We start from the raw sequence: 7,486 nt of genomic DNA, 5'->3' as shown, positions 1-7,486 counted from the left end.
ATCTAGAAGATAGAATGATGCTTTCTATGAAAACCAGTCATCCTCCTTCCTCAGCCACTCCTGTCATTGCCCAATGGGCCCATGAAGAAAGTCACCATGGTGGCAGGGATGGAGGTTATGCATGGGCTCAGCAACATGGACTTCTACTCACCAAGGCTGACTTGGCTACAGCCACTGCTGAGTCCCTAGTCTGCCAGCAAGAGACACCAACACTGAGTCCTCTGGGTGGCACCATTCCTCAACGTGATCAACCAGCAATCTGGTGGCAGGTTGATTACATTGGACTGCTTCCATCATGGAAAGGGCAGTGTTTCATTCTTACTGGGATAGACACTTACTCTGGATGCAGACTTGCCTTCTCTGCATGCAATGTGTCTTCCAAAACAACCATCCTTGGACTCACAGAATGCCTTATCCACCATCATGGTATCCCGCACAACATTGCCTCGGATCAAGGGACTCACTTTAAAGCAAATGAAGTATGGCAATGGGCCGATGTTCATGAAATCACTGGTCTAACCATGTTTCCCATTATCCTGAAGCAGCTGACTTGATAGAGTGATGGAATGTGCTTTTAAAGACACAATTACGGCACCAGCTAGGTGGTCACAATTTGCAGGGTTGGGGCAATGTTGTCCAGAAGGCTGTATATGCTCTAAACCAGCATCCAATACATGGTGCTATTTCTCCTATACCCAGGATTCATGTTTCCAGGAATCAAGTGATATAGATGGGAGTGACACCACTCACTATTACCCCTAGTGACCAACTCCCAAAATTTTAGTTTCCTCTCCCCACAGCCCTATGCTCTGCGGGTCTAGAGGCCTTAGTTCCAAAGGGAGGAATGCTCCCACCTGAAGACACAACATGGATTCCATTGAACTGGAAGTTAAGAATTCCACCTGGTGTCACTTTGGGCTCCTCATGCCTCTGGATCAACAGGCAATGAAGGGAGTTACTGTATTGGCTGGTGTGATTGACTTTGACTACCAAAGGGAAATCAGATTGACAGAGGTAAAAAAGAGTTTGTCTGGAATACAGGGAATCTCTTAGGTTGTTTATATTACTAAGCTCTGTGAATAAAATAAGTGAAAAACTACAGCATCCCAATTCTGACATGACTCCTGATAGCCCAGACCCTTTAGGAATGAAAGTTTGAGTCACCCCACCAGGCAAAGACCCACAACCAGCTGAGATGGTTGCTGAGCATGTAGGGAATATGGAATGGGTGGTGGAAGAAGATAGTTCTAAATACCACTTACAGCCAAGTGACTAGTTGCAGAAATGAGGACTGTAATTGTTCCTTGTATGTGTGCATCAATTATTTTTTATTTTCTTCACTTATAAAATATAAGATGTAAATGGGACTAGTGTGTTTTTGGTTGTACACATGTTCATTGTATCATGTTAGGCACAAGAACAACTTTATTTAGAGATTGTGTATGGTTTAAGGAGACTTGTACAGGTGGCAAGTTGACAAGGGGTGGACTGTGATGGTTCAGGTTGTGTGTCACCTTGGCTGGGCCATAATCTCAGTGGTTTGGCAGTTATGTAATGATGTAGTTTGTCAGTTAAGTAATGATGTAGTTCGGTAGTTATGTAATGAAGTAATTTGGCAGTCATGCAATGATGTAATTTGGCAGTTATGCAATGATGTAATTTGGCAGTTATGCAATTATGTAGTCATCCTCTACGATGTGACCTGGTGTGATCAACTGATCAATTGTAAGGGGAGTTTCTTCAGTGTTTCGCCTGCATTCAGTACATATGTGGACGTTCTGGCAAAGCTCACTTGCTTGTTCTGGGCCCTGAATTCAGCTCGTCATCATCTGACCTCCGGTTCTTGGGACATTAGCTAGCTTCCAGTCGAATTGCCTATGGATCTTAGGATGCATCAGCCTCCACAGCTTATGATCTAGTGGTCTGCCATCAGGCCTGCCAGTTTGGGTTTTTCAGTGAAGCCACCAGCCTGACCACTGAACCCTGACCCAAGGACTTCCACTCCAATTGTCTCATGTTTCTTTGAATTTTTGTCTCTTGACTTCTTTAGTGTTAACTGGGATTTTTCTCATTTCATTTCATTTGTTTGCTCTACTATCCCACATTCTCCATTCTCTTACCTCCTTTTACTTGCAAAATTACAATTTTTAAAACGATATACTAGAAATTTCTGCACACAAATTTTAAAAGTCTAATGTTAATCAATATCTATATTTTTCTCCCAAATTATAGAAAGAGCTTATGACACTTTAATGTTCCTTTATTTACATGTTATTGTTGACCAGTATTTTGGTTTTATCTTTAAGAAATTTACAAGTTAGACATTAATATTGTGTCATCAATGACTTTCAGAATTACTGTATATATACCAACGTATTTGTTCAGCATTTCTTCTGGTATCTCAATTTCCCATCTGGGATCATTTTACTTTTCCCTAAGGTATATATTTTAGAATTTTCTCTAGTGAGGGTCTGTTAGTGGTAAACTCTCTAAGCTTTGTCTGTTCATGAAGAATAGTTTTGCTGGGTATAGAATTCTAAGTTGACTTATTTCTTTCAACATATTGAATGTGTTATTGAACTATCTTCTGGCTTCCCTTGCTACTGTTGACAAGTCATCCAGCAGTTGAACTATTACTCCCTTGTAGGTGATCTCAGATTTCTCTGACTGCCTTCAAAGGACAGAGTCCTCACACTCAGCCAGAAGCTCAAAGTACACCTTGTAGAGCATGGAGACCAGTGAGGGGAGAGTGGGAAGACCAGAGGAGTAGAGGCTGGGATAAGCACATCACCTGAGGTTGGGCTGCTCTGCTCAGGGAGTCCTCTGACTCCTCACCCTTTGCAGAAAGACTCAGCAAAGGGAGAGGAGAATGGAACTCCTTTACCAATTTATTGACTCAAAAGCTAGGGGGCACCCAGATTTGAGCTGGGGACCTCTTGATCTGCAGTCAAATGCTCTACCCCTGAGCTATACCCTCTGGTATGCTAGCAAGGGACAATTAACACTCTTCCCCTGTGCAGCCACACCCACAGGCTCTGGCACAGATGCTCCTTCATGATGTTTTTCCCAGGCCTGGTTTTCTGCTAACTCACCTCCCTACCTTACAGGAATCAACAGGTTCACTTCTCCCTCAGCCCTGCAACTTCTTAATTCTCAGTCCCTGGGTGAGGACAGTAACCTGGAAGAGAATTCACCTGTCAGCTGGAAGGATCTATAGTGACATCTACATTGGTTTTTGTTTGTTTGTTTGGGGTTAGCAGCTGAAAACAGAGACTCCAGATGACCAATGGCCTGGTCAAGCATGCAACTTCTCAAAGACAGAACCCACACTCACATGTCTGAGTCCTGGATCATAGCTCTTCCCACAAAGTCACACTCTAGGGCACTGGCTGACCTTCTCTCTGTCATCTCCATATATATCCAACCCTTTTATCTGATGGTTGAGATGAGTGTTCTGAAGTAATGATTGAAAAAATTATTCCTCTAAGCCACAAATTCACCCTTCTGTGATATTCTTTGTGATGCTGGTTCTGGGACTCTACCCTCCACAGTTTTTCTTTGTTAGGTGGTTTCTGATTGATCTGTCAAGAGGGCACTTGAGGAGGTTCGATGGCACTTGTTGCTTTCTCCTTGTATGTATTACTGTCAGTGTAACCCCAGCAGTGACAGCTCACTCTAGTAGCAGCAGTGACTCCAGTTTGCAGTGTTTTACTCCCAAGGCCAGCCTCATCAATCTTCCTCTGGGATACTGGTACCTCCTTAGGGGTCTGGGTATCTGTTACAAAGGGATCCTCCCCAAAACTTCTACATTTTTAATACAATTAACCTCTTATATTTGTTCCCCAGCCAAGGTAGGTAGCTGCTGCTGCAGTGATTACCTCTATGATACTTGTTGTTGTTAGTTGCTGTTGAGTCAATTCCGACTCACAGCGACCCTATGCACAACAGAACAAGACACTGCCCCGTCCTGCACCATCCTCACGGTGGTTACGTTTGCACCTGTTTTTGCAGCCACTTTGTCAATCCACCTCTTTGAGGTCTTCCTCTTCTTTGCTGACCCTCTACTTTACCAAGAATGATACTTACTCTTCCCTTTTTGCACTTTCAACTCTTTAGTTCCTGGTTTACAATATTTACATTAACTTCTCTCTGTTAAAATGACTAGTGAAGTATTTATCCCCTGATTGGACTCTGGTTGATTTAGAAATTTATACCAGCGTGTTCTCAGTAAACAGTCCTTCAAAGTGGGTTCTGGGAGTGGGTTAGGTCTTGTCCTTGGGCTTCAGTACAGTGCTCAGTGCCTGACTGAATCCTGAATAATAGCAGTTGAACATAAAGAGGCTGATTAATAGACTCCATCTAGCCGCCTCCTTTGAATTTTGAATATACCATGGACTGTCAGAAGAACATCAACAAATTTGTCTTGGAAGAAGTACAGCCAGAACACTCTTTAGAAGTGAGGATGTCAAGACTTCGTCTCATGTACTTTGGGTATATTATCAGGAGGGACCAATCCCTGGAGAAGGACATCATGCTTAGTAAAGTACAGGGTCAGTGAAAAAGAGGAAGGCTCTCAATGAGATGGATTGACACAGTGGCTGTAACAATGTTCTGAAACAGCAATGATTGTGAGGATGGCGGGGGACCAGGCATTGTTTCCTTCTGTTGTACATAGTGTGGATATGAGTTGGAACTGACTTGATGGCACCTAACAACAACAACGGAGCCCTGGTGGCACAGTGGTTAAGAGTTCAGCTGCTAACCAAAAGTTTGGCAGTTTGAATCCCCCAGCCACTCCTTGGAAACTCTGTGGAGCAGTTCTACTCTGTCCTATAGGGTAGCTATGAGTCGGAATCTGCTCGAAGGCAAAGGGTTTTAACAACAACAGCAAGCCTTGTCCTTTAAGAGGACTAGAATGTGGTCTCTGGAAAACTTGACATTGGGAACTTGGACTCAAAGAGGAAAAGGAAGCCCTCAAAAGGGGAACCTGGACTTGAACCAGGAACCTCTTGATCTGCAGTTAAGTGCTCTACCACTGAGCTACACCTCCTTTACTTAAAGGTAATGTGTAATTAGTACTCCTTTATATTTTCACTCACACATAGCTTTCTCATTCTGACTCAGCAGAGAGCTGCTAGTCCTGTTCCAATGTAAATGGATTGCCTTAGTGCCATAACTTTCCTCCATTCCCAAATATGCAACACCACAACTTGGCACCAGCTAGGAAGATCACCAAAGGTTCCACTTGAGACAACAAAGTCTGTGCCTGTCTTGGTATACGGGCAGCAGATGAAGACCAGAGAGGAGGTGATGCTTGCTTAACAAGGACTAGGACTCTCAGTGCCAGACTTTCAGTTGAGATCCCTTTCCAATAATAACTGCTGTATAGGACCAATAGGACCTTCTCTTTCATCTCTCCTCTCAATTCCACATCTGTTTAAAGCTTTTGAACTTCTAACTTTTGCTTTAACTTTCTGTCTTATATATCCTACCACTCACTGCTGACTTACCTCTTCCTTCATGGGTTCCCTATAATACCCCTTCCATCAATGCCCACGTCAATTAAAAAACTGTTTTTTTTTTTTTTTTTTTGCTTTCTCCCTCATCTCCAGATGACTGTCTTTTTTCTATCTTCCCAAGTCAGCCCCAGAGGATTGATTGTTCCTAAGGAAGGTGTGTCAGTATTGATGCAAGAGGTACTCTGTATTAATTATATACTTTTGCTTAAGAAAATTCCATTTGCCGTGGAGTTGATGCTGACTCATATGACTCTATGTGTGTAACTTTAAACAGTAAATATTTATTATATCATGTTGTTTTGGAGGTTCAGTAAACTCATGGAGTGGCTTCCGATGAATTTTGACCCAAAATTCTCCCAAAGGTTACAGATGAGATGTCAGCTTGGGCTGGAGTCATCTGAATGCCTGAGGGGGGCTGGAGGAACCACTGTAAGTTTTCTTACTCACCTGGCTGTTAGAAAGAGAACTCAGTTCCTCACTGACTGTTGGCAGGAATCCTCAATTCCTTGCCGTGTACGTATCTTCACAGGACTTCTTAATGTGTCTTTTTTCTTTACCCCTATATTGACCATTTCTGGCACTCTTCATCACTTGGTGCAAACCCAGATTTTCATTAGGTAACGTTTCCTTTCTTCTTGAAGAACTTCCTTTAACATTTCTTGTAGGGCATATCTGCTGTTGAATTCACACTCCACTTTTGCTGGTCTGAAAATATTTGCTCCACCTTCATAGTTGAAAGATATTTTCACTGAGCATAGAACTCACTGAGAGAATTAACCTTTTTTTTTTTTTTTTCCTTTTAACATTTTACAGATGTTCCTTTTTACACTGGTGCGTTGTCTGGGTTCTGATGAAAAGATTGCTTTTATTCTTCTGTAGGTATTGTATTTTTTCCTGTCTCTGACTGTTTTTAATATATTTACTCTTTAACACTGGTTTCCAGCAATTTCATTATGCTATGCCTTGGTATGGTTTTCTTTATGTTTGTTGTGCTAGGGATTTGTAGAGATTATTGTTTGTGGATTTTTCAGTTTTCATCCAATTTGAAAGTTTTGGGGCCATTAGTTCTTCAAATATTTTTACTGTTTCCTGCCCACAGTTTTCTTCTTCTGGGAATTCATATACATAAGTGTGGATTGCTTGACAATGTCTCACTCCTTACTTGGGATTTTTTTTTTCTATCTTCTGCCTCTCTCTGATTCATTTTTGTAGTTTTTATTTCTATGTTTTCATGTTCAATAATATTTTTCTCTGTAATGTCTAATCTGTTGTTAATCTCATCCACCTATCTTTCATTTCAGATATTATATTTCTCATCTCTAGAAGGACGCTGGTTGTGAGGAAACTGAGATTCAGTGACTTTCTAACAATTACAAGGCAGGTAGGAGGCAGAATCAGAATTTAAGCCCTGGTCCTGGTCTGTCTGAAGCAGGGCTTCAAACTGGTTGGTACCAGCTCATTCATGGCCCATGAAGCAGAACCAGAATAGACCTGAATTTTAAAAATTTGGATGATATAGAACCATAACCAGAATGGGGAAAATTATAGGTCAAAGCCCTGGAAGTGAAGACTTAGAAGAGGTGTGGCGAGCCTTTTTCTGGAGCCTGATGTTTGAGACTGGATTTTTGCAGGGAGTGAGGAAGGCAAAACACATTCAAAGTGGTGTGGTTGGCCACCATCTTTGAGAAAGGCACTGCGGTTTGACACTGTGTGCAGAATCCTTTGGGCAAGAGGTTTGTTTGCTATGCAACATGGACATTGACCTTGTTTTCTAAGAGGGAGATTCAGTTTCTAGGCGGGCTTTGACTCGTAATTCTTCCCATTCTAGTTATGGTTCCAGGGCACCCAAATTAAATAAATTCAGGTCTTTTCCATTGTCGCCTTTTCGGCCTGACTGAACCGGGAAGAATTGGTTTGAAGCCCCGGTCAGAAGCCAGAACCAGGCCAGACTCACTGCCCACACCGGA

General features: G+C 42.3%; 2 non-coding genes across 2 annotated transcripts; both read right to left on the bottom strand.

The window, feature by feature from the left end:
• Window positions 1-2,905: 2,905 nt before the first annotated feature.
• TRNAC-GCA (transfer RNA cysteine (anticodon GCA)) lies at window positions 2,906-2,977 on the bottom strand. Its single transcript has one exon. It is a non-coding gene; the product is annotated as a tRNA-Cys (tRNA).
• A 2,001-nt stretch (window positions 2,978-4,978) lies between these two features.
• TRNAC-GCA (transfer RNA cysteine (anticodon GCA)) lies at window positions 4,979-5,050 on the bottom strand. Its single transcript has one exon. It is a non-coding gene; the product is annotated as a tRNA-Cys (tRNA).
• Between the last annotated feature and the right edge of the window lie 2,436 nt (window positions 5,051-7,486).

This window comes from Trichechus manatus, unplaced genomic scaffold, assembly GCF_000243295.1.
Source record: "Trichechus manatus latirostris isolate Lorelei unplaced genomic scaffold, TriManLat1.0 scaffold00048, whole genome shotgun sequence".
NCBI lineage: Eukaryota > Metazoa > Chordata > Mammalia > Sirenia > Trichechidae > Trichechus > Trichechus manatus.
This window is presented reverse-complemented; position numbering and strand designations above follow the sequence as displayed.